This window comes from Anas acuta, chromosome 16, assembly GCF_963932015.1.
Source record: "Anas acuta chromosome 16, bAnaAcu1.1, whole genome shotgun sequence".
NCBI lineage: Eukaryota > Metazoa > Chordata > Aves > Anseriformes > Anatidae > Anas > Anas acuta.
In genome coordinates this window covers 5,702,802-5,716,070 of record NC_088994.1, presented here as the reverse complement: position 1 = coordinate 5,716,070, position 13,269 = coordinate 5,702,802, and the positions used below count along the sequence as shown (strand labels likewise).

General features: G+C 41.9%; 1 long non-coding RNA gene across 2 annotated transcripts in view; it reads right to left on the bottom strand.

The window, feature by feature from the left end:
* LOC137865501 (uncharacterized) overlaps window positions 1–13,269 on the bottom strand; it is an 86,815-nt gene that overhangs the window by 62,392 nt on the left and 11,154 nt on the right. For both annotated transcript variants that reach the window (XR_011101939.1, XR_011101938.1), the window contains exon 2: window positions 7,996–8,053. This is a non-coding gene — a long non-coding RNA (uncharacterized lncRNA). The remainder of the gene's footprint in view (window positions 1–7,995; window positions 8,054–13,269) is intronic.

Here is a 13,269-nt window from a genome sequence, read left to right as displayed (position 1 = left end):
TCAAAATGCAGAAGTCAGAAATCTTAACTTTCATGGAGCCTGAGGTAGTTGCAAAGACTTCAAGATGTTAAAAGCAACAACACACACACAAATAGAAAAGAAAAAAAAAAGCCTGTATTTATTTGCCTTTGGATCATGAAGATCACCTTTTTTCTGTCTAAATCTGAGGTGAAAAAAATGTTCTGTACTCACAGGTCTCAATTCAAATGTCCAACCTAAGTTCTCTTAAAGGATTTCTCACTCAAACACTTCAACTGTCTGCTTCTGCTTTAGGATTATATTTTTTAGGCAAAAAGCCGAAAAATCAATAGAAGAAATACCAGCAGATTTTCTAAACAAACTGGATGTAATGCACCGTGTTACCATCCAATATGAGACTGCAGAGTTAACTTGTGCTGGGCACCCAGAGAGTGCGCACGGGGAACAAGAGAAGACCTCTCCATACAAACACCCCCCAACACTGTCCTTTGCCCGTGCTCTATTTAGCACAGATGCAAAACCACCATAGGTGGAGAGCAGATGCAAACGGAGATCAGTCAAAGCACAGTGCCCAAGGCCGTGGCAGCCTGCAGTGAAATACAGCGGGTCCTGCTAAGCCACACCGCGTGGCCGCGTGCCACCTTCCCGTGTGATTTCCATCTATTTTCATGCACACCGAGGACACCGGTCTGAAAGACCAATTTAAAAGGATGACACAAGATCATATAAATCAGCTCAGCTGGGCAGCCCTTCAGAACACACACACTCACCAGGAGGCAAAATATTTTGTCTAGGGAGAAACCTGCCGTGGCCAAGCTTCATTCCCTCTCATCCTCTGCAAGAGCACAGCAGCGCTTCCCTCCCCCCTCGCATGGGGCCAACAGCCCCAGCACAGCCCTGACTTCGCCTCCTTTATGTGCATCAGAGATTTCACACCCGCTGGAGGCTCTTCTACAGGGCAAAGCTGAAAACACCATAGCCACCAACATTGATGAAAAACCCTCTCTCCCAACACTGCTCCAAGACAGTAGCATTGCTTTAAGTCCTGGTAAATGCACAGGGCCAGCTTTGCAATATAATAAACAGGCAACAGCACTAGGAACACAGTCCAGTAACTGGAAAGGGCGCTTACTTACATTACAGAAGTAAGTTTCCAAGATGCATCATCATGAGGGCTACCAGCATTTTTGAGGGCTCTGTCCCACCGTAGCATTGGCGGCGGTGGCCTGAGAGCAACCACCCCTAATCTGCTCCTGCTGCTGGGAGGGCTGCAGCAGCTACTGTGGGCTTTGGGAACAGAGGGGCTGGCATCCTTGGTAACCTGAAGGGATCTGATCTGTGCCTACTTAAAAACAGATACTTGAAAAACAGATACTTGGTCAAACTACGAGTCCACAAACAACATGAGACTTAGAACTACACAGCTGCCACACCTCTCTGTGTGGCTCATTTATGCATGAATACAAGAAATAAAACATCTAAATGAATACTCAGCTGTCCATAATGTTTGGAACAGTTTGGCGCTCAGCTTGTTTGATGCACGTCTTTAGCAGCACACCTTTTCCACCCTGTTCTTTGTGAATTTACACTACTGCATATTCACCTTGTTTGATATCTGTGGAATAACAAAGAAAAAAAAAAACACGAACGTCCGTTTTTTTCTGTCTCACATACAAAAACAGTCATCATTTTTGGTCCCCTTTGGGCCAGATCCAGAGGTCTTCAGATCAACAGGAGGTTTTCATTTGCATCCATGGGCTTTGGATCAAGCCTTTAATTATAATCGCATTGCCCCTTTAAGATGTAGGACCCTCTCGTTTCCCCTGCAGGTTTCTGCTAGCAACTCCAGGATCCGACACAAGGCTCTCTTAACACCTGATTAAATATTAATCCAGAGGTGGGGGCCTCACTCTTTTATGATCCTTTCCCTAGAAGCTCCTATTAGTAAATCACAGTCCAGCACAAGAGGAAATGTGGCCATTCCATTACCCTCGGTTCACAAACAGGGCATTAATTCTTAATAAACTGGCCTGATTATTATGATACTCAAAAGATGCAAAATAAGGGATAGACAGGTTTACATCCACGTCTAAGATTAAACACATGTATGGTGCAGCGAGAGGGGGTTGGGAGGTAAGTGCAGAGGGAGGAGGGAGGGATGCGAAATGCGGCTCCGACTCTCAGCAAGCAGACTACAGCGACCATGTGCCGGTAAGTTTCTGTGCCTCCTTCACAACTGGTTTGGTTCTAAAAGGAAAAATAAAGCTTTCTCTTCTTAATATAGAGCAGGGCAGCTCTGTTGTCAAGAAAAGACTACAACATAAACAACATTTTAGACTCCAAAGTAAACAGTTTTTAAAGATTTGTGATAAAATCCTGTATTAACACCCCAAAATGCTGGACAACACATCCATAACTGCGTTCACCTATAAGGACCCTCAAGTCCAAGTTCAAACAAAAAGATAGAGACACCACTTCAGTAACCCTACAGCAGTATTGGTGCAGTTTTGCCTGCGGTGATGCTGAGCCAGTAACACGCTGCAGGCCACACGCTGGTTGATTCTCGCTGTCAAGCCGGGCTGCTGGGGTAGCAACCCCTTTTAACTGTAATTTCCCCTGGCTCCAAGCACTGGAAGGTCTCTGTAGTCTCAAAAAAACAGATTTTCCAGCAAGTTATGACACAGGAGTTACTGCAACCTGTTCTGAAATCTTGCAAACACATATCTAGCACACTTAAGCGATGCGCATTTGTTTCAGCCGCACTGCATCCCACAAGACCTCTCCCATCCCTGCCAAATTCGCCATAACAACCTGAAGGCTCCATGAACGTCTTTGTAACCTGCTGCTGAAATCCAGTGGCATAAAGCCCTGGTACAGCGCAGCCCAGAGCCCTGGGCACTGCCACAGGCTCCGCACACGTCCCCGTCCCAATCACCAGCAAGGGGATTAGGGCAGCTCAGCAGCCTTGCTGCTACCAACACATCTTATAAGAAAGGAAACGTGTTAACAAATCTGCTCTGGTAGTGTGACACCATTACATAGCATCGTGTAGCTGGAAGAAGGGAGAGCTAAAGAAAATAGGCAAAGATACATAAAGAAAATGGCTTTGTAACTCTGCCTGTAATACATACAGTGGCATGCTTGCATGCACAGAAATGTGTAATGTGAATTCAAGCTTCTCCATCCAACACCAGATTCCTCCTCTCATGGTGGCCTTCCCTCCAAACTATTTCAATATGCAACAAGTTTGGACTTGAGCACGGTCTCATGCTTAGAAAATGATATATAGGCATGGCCATCGATGATAACAGCCTTCAGATGTTATCATATAGGAGGGCCATTCCTTTGACATGAGTGGTGGTGATGCTCCTTGCTGATTAGGGCAGTTAAAACTTCATAGTACCCCACAGAGAACGGCAGTTACAGCCTCCGAGGATGGACATGCAGCTTCTCACATGCAATTTCCACATTTAGCTTCTCTCAAGAGCATTATTATCCTTTTACTGTAGTGACCAAGCCATGCAATTCCTCAAATCCCTTCCAAATGTTAATGAAACAGAATAAACCATCATACACTCCAGGGAATTGCACAGAAATAGCACGCATTTAAGAGGAATCACAAACTGGCAAAGCTCTCTGGAATCAACAACTCAAATCTCCGAAAGGCAGAACCCACTTTCTGCATGGGGAAAACCTCAGGCTGATCCAAATTTTAAAGGAAATGTTGATAGGCACGTAAAAGGGAGCAGTTCTAAAGTAAAGGTATTGGAACCACCTCATGTGTAGTTACCATCCAGTTATGCTAGACTTAAATCCAAGGTTTAGCAACATCAGAGGATTTCAATGTTTCCACTGATGTTTGAGCAGTATCACTGGCTTGATTATAGTTAGACACACACAATCTAATACAAACAACCTATCGTCATCAAAGGCACTAAGTGAAAGAAAAAAATATCTGTAAGATAAGCACTAAATATTGCAAAGATTTTTGTTGTTGTTGTTATGTTTTTGTTTTGTTTTTGTTGTGTGTTTTTTTTTTTTTTTTTTAAAAAAAAAGCATTACAAATATCACAAGTCTTAGGAGCAGCTGAGGGAGCTGGGATTGTTAAGCCTGGAGAAGAGGAGGCTCAGGGGCAACCTTACTGCTCTCTACAGGTACCTTAAAGGAGGCTGTAGCGAGGTGGGGGTTGGTCTGTTCTCCCATGTCCCTGGGGACAGGATGAGGGGGAATGGGCTAAAGTTGCACCAGGGGAGGTTTGGGTTGAATATTAGGAAGAACTTCTTTACCAAAAGGGTTGTGAGGCATTGGGATGGGCTGCCCAGGGAAGTGGTTGAGTCACCAGCCCTGGAGGTCTTTAAAAGGTGTTTAAATGTAGAGCTTAGGGATATGGTTTACTGGAGGACTGGTTATAGTGTTAGATCAGAGGTTGGACTAGGTGATCTTAGATGTCTCTTCCAACCTAGACGATTCTGTGATTCTGTAATATATTAACTTCAAGAGATGCGGCATGCTGAACACGCCTGCAACTTAAATAATGACATTTCAAAATGACAACTTAAAAATATGTGATTTTCTTTTTTCAATCACTTGTTCTTACACCTGGAATAACTGGTATATATAGTAAATATCATTTCCTATTCCTGTTGGACCACCCAGCGGCTATCTTTAGAAAATAAGTCAAAGCTTTAATGAAAGAACTGAGGAAACAGCTGCACTAGGGTTATACTCAATATATCAATGATGAGCTTCATTTAACAAGCATTTGAGCAGTGAGACTACCTGCACTTCAACTGCTCAGTTTTCAGGATGTTCAGTTCACAACAGAGTTGAGATGTTTCAGGGCTTTAGTCTACATTTGGGGTAACAATAGCAGCATAACTGTAACATGTCCATTATTTTATAATTTGGACATGTCACATTCCTCCCTTTATTTTATCTGTACTAAACTAGCCACCCATGCTGCAATCACATTTTCTAGTGGTGTGCAAACTTACCCATTTGCTTTCCCAAGCAAAGATACACAAAGACAAGAAGATCCCTGAACAGGGAACAATCAACAAGAAAAAAAAAGTAGAACTTTTTTTTTAAAAAAAAACTAACTACTCATTACTTCCCCAGAGAGGGGCTTGTCACCATCTTTCACTCTTCCTGACCAAAAGAGGTAAAATTCTGATGTAGTAAGACCTAGTGCTCTGCAGCACAGAAAAATATACTGTGAACTTCCTGACCAAGGGCTGAAACCATAGTTTACCTCTGAGGACACCTCAGCACTAATTTCAGTGAAGTCTGGTATGAAGAAAGCCTTGGAAAGCAACAAGAAAGTTTCTGCAACCCCAACACGGCACAAACGCACCCACACTTGGTGCAGGAGAAGCAGCTCGATGACACGTAGTGCCCTGGTCTGTGCAGTTGGGAATATCCCAAGTGACCTTTCAAAGGTCACAACGATTACACCACAGCAGCAACAAGGCCCCGTCTGTCTTCAGTGCTTCTGGTGGGGAGGATTAAAATAGAGGCTACTGCTTTGCTGCAGCGAGCTTCTCTGCTCGTTATCTCAGGGTCTATTCAAGGTCTCATAAATAGCATTGGAAGGATTCCACTGAAATTGCAAATATGAGTAAACACAGATTTCACTCCACCCCAAAAAGATAATTGTCCCATTATCAGCACTCCACACTTACAGAGAGGGAAGCTTATGAACATACCAACCCTGGGATCTGTGGAGAACTGGTGCCCTCTTTTGTTGCCAGTTTTACCCAGTAGCCAACTGGGAGTTCACTTTATTGCTATACCTGCAATGCATTCTTACTGTCCCGTGGGTTACACCTTGAATAAAAATAATTCACATTTTGGTTTAAAAGACAAGATCCGGAAATCACTAACCATTTTAGAAAAGATACCACTAAAATATTTGTAAATCAGCTTCAGTGACAAAGGTATGGCTCCAAGCTGCAGCTCAAGCAGGTGCACGGCATTCACAACTGCTGGGCTTCATCCGAAACCCAACAGCACGGGTGGTCACACAAGATCTCAAGCTAAGCCTTGACAACTTCCATCCACACTTTGGGTCATGTTTTTAAAAGCACCAAGTAACAGAGCTACACCGGAGCGAACTGCAGGCCTGTTCTTCATCTTCTGCCAGAAAAAAAAAAGTAGAGCAGAGGTCCTTCCTGCTTCTGGTGATAACAAATCCCGTGAAATTTTCTGGGAGATCAGGGACAACTACATTTCATCTCCTGGATAAGTTCTAATCCAGGTTGTTTTAAACAATTTTGTCTTCTCTCCCTGTCCTGTTTATAAAATGTCACCATGGGATCCTGAGTAACTCTTTCACTCCAAAGATGAGGGCATCTGGCACTACCATTCCCACACCTCAATAACACACACACACTTTCTGGTGAATAAACCAGTTATGGAAAGAAACCCCACTTTTTTCAGGTCAGTATTTCAACAGTAATTTTTGTTTAATTGAAGGTAATATGAGAGCAAAGATGATTGGAAGAAAAGAGACAATTTAAAAAACACTACACATTGCTAGAGGTGATGGTACTAGGACATGCCATTATCTCAGGGTTATTTGTAGCAGACCTAAACATCAGCTCAGAACATTTTTGGAAGCTGATTCATCAAATTACGGAAGTCCCTTCAATAACATGAAGGGTATTTGCAAATCCAAACATTTTCAGATAAGTTTGTTTCACCATTTACCCTCCTCTCCAGAGATCACCTTCCCTAACATCTGAGCAACTGAGTATGACTTACATGAACCCTATGGGATGTGAATGTCAATCTCGTACACTCAAACAGTGATCAAATCACATTTTTACAATTAAGACTCAAAAAGTAACTGCACACCAACACAGAAGAGTGTTAAATATATTTCACATACATTATTTTACAGGTAAGTGCAGTGGTTTCTAGCCATCTGTAGATGCCACTTCTGGATCAAGAAGTCATTGAGATATAGTACCAGAGAAGTCACTGATACATACGTAGAAAACCGTCAAGTAATCCAAAGATGCACGATCGCTTCCAAGAGAGAATTGCATTAGAAAGCTGACCTCAAAGCATTTTTCTTCCATTGAAGAAGAATTCAAATTATTTTGAGACTGAAATTTACACTTTCTTTTGGCTTTCTGTCATTTCAGTTTTAAAAGATAATGTCGACCAATATGACATCGGCCAAAATTAAATAAAAATTGCAGATATGAAATTTCAAGTTTTAGGTACATAAACATGACTTATGTAGATACATTGTCCTTCTCTTGGCCTTCTATATGGGAGGGTGCATTGTATTACACTCAGTAGACTGTAGAATATTTGGTCCACGTAACAAGCAAATACCCAGTGCCCATGTATTTGCTCAGTATTCCTAGACATTTCTGTAAGCCTTCACAAGCAAGCTTTATTCATCAACCTTTCCCTACCAAAAATAAAACAACTTTTTTTTTTTAAAAAAAAGGCATGTGAAGAGTTAATCAAAGTGACAGCATTCTCCATTTTTCTGATCACGTAAGGAGTGACCAAAAATAGACTGAGCATTAGCATCACTCGTGGCTTCTTGCTAATTGGCCTGTTTTAGATGCAGATGTTCTTCACTTCCAGACACTGATATTTTTTGAGGAGTACAAAATGTGCTGCTTTGGCATTTCTGAACCTAGTAAAACTTTGATTTGCTGTACTGAAGGAAGTATCAAATACCAGAAGGGAATAGCCTTTTTGTTTTCCATACCCAATTATCCCTAACTCTCCTAGACACAAGTGCCTGTGATACCAGGCACTGAAAGAGAAAGCCATTTTTGAAATTTGTCTGCTAATAGCACACCAGATATAGTAATTTATAATACTAATAATCAAGTCAAGAATAATGTTGTCCATGAAACCTAGTGCTTTAAAAATCAATAGCAAGAAACATCCAACATCCACAATGTTCCTCCATTGTGGCATATGGGACAACTGCAAAAGATCTGAAAAGATCTTGTTTTTACTGAACACCTCCCTATTCATCCACTTACCTAATCTCTCTGGAACCTTCATCTGTGCAGTCCCAATGCTTTTAATTTCCAGCCAGAGCTGTCAAAAGAGTTTATAAAAACCATTATTTTTTTTAGCAAGCTATATACAAACTTCACAAAACAAAGTGGAAATCTATGAACATTTTGTTCTAACAATAAAAAACTGAGAGCCAAATGATCTGTATTTTTGTTCAATTCAGTTTTCACATCACAGTGGATATCACAGACATCATCACTGCAATATAATAATGATGTAATTGAATCACACCCTTTCTTTTGTGCTAGATATTTTCTAAACTAATATTTACATTCACAGTTATGTCTCAGTAACATGCTCAAAGGGATTTAAAACAGACCTTTAAAGTGTGGGCACAACTGCTTAAACTTGGAAACAAATGGGATTTGCACATCTAGGTAGGATCTGTACTTGTACGTCTATTACTCTGACTACACATGTGCAAGGCAGACAAACAACCATTTGCAAATGAAAATGATTGTGAATCAATTTTTTAAGCCTGGATCATGTAAAAGGCTGAGAAAACACTTTCAGCTGCATCCTGTACACCTAAAATAGCATTTACCAATTCAAAGAGAAACTTCATTCTCAAGCTGGGACACCCTTACCAAAGCAGAAGTGGGAGGATTTAAAATTTAAAGAAAAAAAAAAGTAGCACAGCAGAAGTACTACAGATTTAGTTAAGAAAAAAATCAAAGCAATAAGTAAAGTGGTTAATATTTCTTTAAAAAGCTAATTCTAACATATACACATGTTGAAGTTAATAAGAGATGTTAAATATAATTGTTAGTGACACCAAATCCTTCAAAAACATGCTTATAGTTTATATAGAATACAAACACAGCTTTTAGTTTTAATACTGACATACTGGAAATACTTTAATCTTATGGTTTTAAAGTACCCTCAGAATCAACTCATTTCCTTGTTTTTACACCAAAAGAGATGGTTGGATGCTTTGGTAACCAACTGCCTGCAGCAAATACTCAATATGCTTTTACAGCCACCAAATTATACATGAAAATTATATCCAAATTACATAAAAAGCTGTAATCCAGATTCAGATCACCTCTTCAAAAATGCCAGCAAGAATTTCACTTTCTAAAGCATCTCGGTTCCCATTCAGTTCAATTGTAATCATTTGTGCACAGGACTTTGGAAAAAAAAACATGATCACCACTGAAAATGCTTTCAAAACTGTGTCCTTTGTAGTACGTTTTTTCTATATGTTGAATTACATGCCATAAAGTGTCTCTGTCAGGCATTCAGAGCACAGCTGTGATGAGCAAGAGCCCATGATTAATTCTGTCCTTGCTCCTCAAACTATTTGCCTTGTCTAATTAGGAGAAAACACAATAGAAGTTACAAACATTTTCACCATTTCCAACTGGCCGTCAAAAACACAAGAGAAGCCAAGTTGCTTTTCACTATCCACCATGAATAATGTATAGATAGACAAAATCTCTAAAGTTTACCCCATTTTGTATGGCATTGTTCACATTGTTTTTCCCCACTCTTTTTTTTTTTTTTCCAAAAACTGCTCTGAAGCCCACTGCAGCACTGATGCATGGACCTTTAGAAACTTAGAGAAATCACTTTTTAGTGTTATTTCTAAGTTTTCAAGCTATTCCCTTTGTTGCAAGCATCAGCTCAACATTCAAGGTCCAGTTGTGAAGAGTGTAGTGAAAAAACAATATAAGCAAGTCATCTCCGAAACAGCACTCCCTTAATTCAAAAGGAACAACGCGCAAAGGCATCGATGCCTTTAGAGGTGCAAGCAACCACCAGACCTCCGCACAGGGGTAACTCCACCACTTCTGCAGTCACCGCTGGTGTAGAGGAGCCAGGAGCAGTTCAGCATGGGGAGGCAGCAAACTCTGGCTGGAAGGAAACCCTGTCAGAGGGGAAGTTCGTGTCTCATACTGTTGAAGGGCATTCAACTGCCCCCAGCACGCACAGGCTCTACAGCAAACCACTGAACTCCAGTAACTCGCCCCGGGATCCGCTGCCCAAGATAACGCGCCTACCGCCCCGGTGTGTCTTTATCACCAACCAGAGCGATAAAAATGGAATCAAACAAACATATTCCCAAAGATGTCCTGATACACAGTTTGACAGATGCTACCTAAGTTACAGGGAAAACACTGAATCCAGAAGGCCTAAGACAATATTCAGCTTTCCACACGTATTTTGTAATGTATTTAGAAGCCCAACCAGGCAAAATTTAGGCTGCGGGTACAGCTCAGTGACTGTTACCTCCCAGTCCATTCCAAGAACTCAGGACCACAGGACCAGCCCTCAGGTGCTTTGGTTCCTTCCTTTAACAGCCCAGCTGAGACCTGACATCCTCTTAAACGTGAGCAACACACCACAAAACTTCATCACATTGCAGAAAGATTTTCAAAAGCTTGGAAGTAGATGCTATGTTTAATTATCCTGGCTTCAAATAAAGCTAAAACACCTAATCTGCTACAGTCCCTTGGCAATGTGAGATTTAGGGGATTGTTTTTTTTGTTTTGTTTTGTTTTTTACACAGTTAAACACTGCAGATTACTGTATATATTTATTTAGTTTCAGTACAGAGACCAGCACACCCTGCGTGTTTGCCAGTGCCCAGTGCCACAGCCGTGTCCTTTTGCAAGGCTTCAGGCTGCAGATTCACAGCCAGGGCTAACAGCAGCTACCTCTGAGCGCAGGGTCCCCAGGGCTGGAAATAGCCCCTCCAACACCGACCTTGCCCCAAATCACTCTCAACAGGAGGGTTTCTCCCCTCCTCTCTCGCACTTCTCAGCACCCAAGCCTAGGAGTCCACAGCCCCCCAGAAGTCCCCTCGAGCAGCTGCTGAGCCTGAGCAGCCCTGGCAGTGGTTTAGTATTATATATTAATATATAATATATATTAATATTAGTATTTAGTATAGGCTTAAGTATTTTTTGTATTTTTATTTTTCTTTCTTTCTTAAAAAAAAGAAATTAAGATGGGATTCTTTGTTATTAAGCAGCCTGAATAAGGAAATCTTTAAAGCTTTGTCTGCTATAGAGAGGAGCCCGAAACATTCCCAAAGTTTCAGTAGGTTGTTTGGACCTAGGGCATTTGTTCAGCTCCTTGAGGAAGTCAGGACAAGGTGCCAAGTTTGGATCCTGACCTGCACCTTCAAAACAAACAAACAAACCCACTCAGGATGTCTCCGATCATGTGCATCCTTTGTTAACAGAGAACTTTTTCAAGGCTGATTTCACTTTCACAGCTAAGGCAGCAGCTGGGGCTGGGCAGGCTCAGCCGATACATTACAGGCACAGCAGCCCAGGTTTCTGCCTCTGAACCCTGAAGAGCTCTTCCAAGAGGACGGTGTCAGTCCTCAGGGCGCTCAGATTGGAGGATTACACATTCAGAGGCAGGCCTCTCACATCTCCGACAAACAGAGCACTTTGCAGCACCCTGTGACTTTCTGCGAGGCACGAGATCCACCGGCAGCGAAGCCACTCGCTTCCACAGGAGAGCGGCAGCCATCTGCTGGTAGGTAGGGGGCAAGGAGAGCCATCTCACGGGGCTTCCCCAAAACTCGGGGTTCCTAAGAGAGCCCCCCATACAGAAGAGGCATCCATGCCCCAAAAGCATCCCGCTCCTCTTTTTTACTTTGGATGATATCCTCAAAGCAGACATCAAAAGACAAATGCCGCCAGGAAAACACAGGCTTAAAAAGTAGGAAAATATCATAGACCTTATCAAATTGTCCTGAAGAACTGCATGTAAAGTCACAAGTCATTTTCTGGAATTCTCAATCTTATCTAAAGAAAGAAAGATTGCCATTCCTTTAATCTACAGACGAAAAGGAGCCAGCTGTACATCTGAAAATCAGCTGCGTATTGATCCCGCTCCTGTTAATATTCATGAAGCTATATCGTAAGACTGGAGATTTTAACACAGTGCCCCAAGACTCTAAATCAATTCCCATTGATTTCAATTGGCTTCTCCCATCCAAGCATCGACCTCACCCCTCCCTTGGAAACATGCTCTCAAGGTCCTTTGAAACACACTTGCTGTATAATGAACTCTGAAGGATTGCATGTGCTTATTGTTATGTTCTTCTCCACCCGTTGAGCTTTTGAGGGGGTGGATACCATTATCTGATTTGATGTGAACATTTAAAAATTTGAACCTACGCCCCACAGGGCTCTCATCAGGTTCTGGAAGCCAGAATAAATTCCTTCTCTTCATTTAGATTTGTCTGAAAAGTTCAAGGCTAAGGCGGTCATCTAACAAAATTGCATTTCTTGACACTGCCTGCTTCCAGGAGAAATATATACTGAAACATTTCTGGGTCCTGTTTGGCAGACTTCTGGGGGCTCCAGCTAAGCAGGTTTACAGGAGTGGCAGGTTCTTGGAGCAAGGGGTTGAAGGGTGAACTTAATTTGCTCTGTTCTCTTAAAACACTGGGCCCTTGGGTCCGACCTTGCACTACACTGAACTTTCCAGCACCTGGCATTCAAGTCTTTTCTGGGTGAGTTACGAGGAGCTAAGGAAACTCAGCAAATAAGCAGATACATGCCAAATCCGATGCCTAAATGAGGAGTTTCTATCTAGATGTTCGTGGTTTCACTTCGACACACCAAGCAGGAGATACCCGTGCTTCCATTTGTACCCCAAATGCAAAACGAAGTGCATTTTCGAAGTAGGCCTTTTCCCATTAAAACATTTAGTTTTCTAAGCGTCTGCTTCCCCAGCTGATAAAAAGCTGTGCTAATCCTGACATTACTTAACCAAACAAAAACACTGGGAGAGCTACTTAGCCCCGGTCTGTACAACAGGCCCCTGCATGACCACGGAGCAGCAGGTCCATTCATGAGAGTGATTTTGTGCTACTACACCGGGCAACATCACAATCAAGCTGACAACTTCCAATACCCAGTTTGATCACAGTTTTGTTGAGTACGTGCAAGGCTTTCTCCCTGCATTCAGCTATCCTTCCTCCTCTGACACTTTCTTTGCAGATTCATTAGCTGTGTCTACATCTGAGTTGCTTGCACATACAGCATTTCAAAGTGCTGTATTTAGCAGCTATGAAAAATTGTAGGTTCAGAATACAGTTATGATCAAATGGCTTTAAAAAGTTCTAAATACATGAATTTGGCTTTCTGTGTTAAAGTCCAAATAGCTAAACTTCATGTAACATTGGTTTCTAGCTGCCCTCAAAAGGCTTTCACATGTAACCGATTGCATTACACTTTGTCAGTTCCAATCAAACAGGAGGATTTTACTTG